This window comes from Balaenoptera acutorostrata, chromosome 15 (assembly GCF_949987535.1).
Source record: "Balaenoptera acutorostrata chromosome 15, mBalAcu1.1, whole genome shotgun sequence".
Lineage (NCBI taxonomy): Eukaryota > Metazoa > Chordata > Mammalia > Artiodactyla > Balaenopteridae > Balaenoptera > Balaenoptera acutorostrata.
This window is the reverse complement of record NC_080078.1, coordinates 1,803,531-1,804,791: the sequence shown is the minus strand read 5'-3', so window position 1 is coordinate 1,804,791 and position 1,261 is coordinate 1,803,531.

Here is a 1,261-nt window from a genome sequence, read left to right as displayed (position 1 = left end):
AACGTGGAAAGGAGCTCAGGGCTGTTAGTCCCCAGCCGGGTGGTGTCTGTGACTCACCAGAGAGTGGAAACCATAGCATTGCAAAGGCCTCTTTTCCCACCTGTCCCATGCTTGCCTGTCTGCAGGAGGCCCATTGGGGCTTCCCAGACTTATCACAGGAAAACGGGCAAGTCAGGGCCGTCAGGTGAGCAAACAGACGGGCCTCTTGGGAAGCCACTGCCCAGAGCTGTCCTTGCCTGCAAGAACCCAGCCCAGCCACAGAGCTGGCCGAGCCCAAGCGTGGCAGACGGCAGAGCCCCGGGTGTGGAGACCTGTTTCTCAGAACGCAGGAGGTCCAGAAATAATGCCCCCAGGTGGTGACGAGCCAGAGCCAACAGGACGCACCCATTGCCCCTGGGGTACACAGAGAGGGGTGTGCTGGGCCAAGCACCTAGAGCGTTTCCAGCCTCCTCTGTCTGTTCATGGGATCCCCATCTCAGTAACACGCATGGAGACGCCCCATTAGGAAGCGTGGATGTGTGGCTTCCAGGTCCATACTGAGCCCTCCCTGGCAGCTGCCTGGATTTCCAGGCCCAAGGATGCCAGGATAGGACACTGTCTTTCTTCTAGGTCTTGATAAAAGACCCAACCTTCCCCAAAGGGAAGGTCCGTTAGGAACTGAGTTTACGCCCACCCCTCACCCTGGCGACTTACTGGGACTGGGTCACACTCTGATGCTCTGAGCATTTACAGTCATTGTATTCCCTATTTACAGACGAGGACATTGATGCACAGAGAGGTTAAGTGACTTGCCCAAGATCACACAGCTCTAGGTCACCAAGCCAGGCTTTGCCTCCAAATCATCCGTATTTTACAGACAGGCCACTGGGTCCCTTGCCCGGCGCCGCAGTCTGCGTGTGAGCCGCGGCTGCTTGCTGAGGAGCCAGCCCGGCCCCTCCAGGCAGTCCCTGCAGAAGCTCAGTGAACGTGCAATGGTCCAACCAACGAGCGAGCGCCCGGGTGAAGCGCAGCTCCACGTGCAGCGGACGAAGAGCCCGCTGCCGGGATTGCGGGTCCTCAGCGCCTTCCCCGCCAGGCGCCCCTCGCCCTGGGGAAGGGGCCCTAGTGGGCGGAGCCTCGTCCAGCGTGCCAATGGCGGGGCGGGAGCAGGGCGGGGCGGGGCGCGCGGGCGGGGGGTGCGGGAGGCGGGGCCGGCGGGCGACCGGCCAATGGCGGCGCGGGGGCCGGGCGGCGGGCGGTGGGCGGGGGCGCGCGGAGGCGG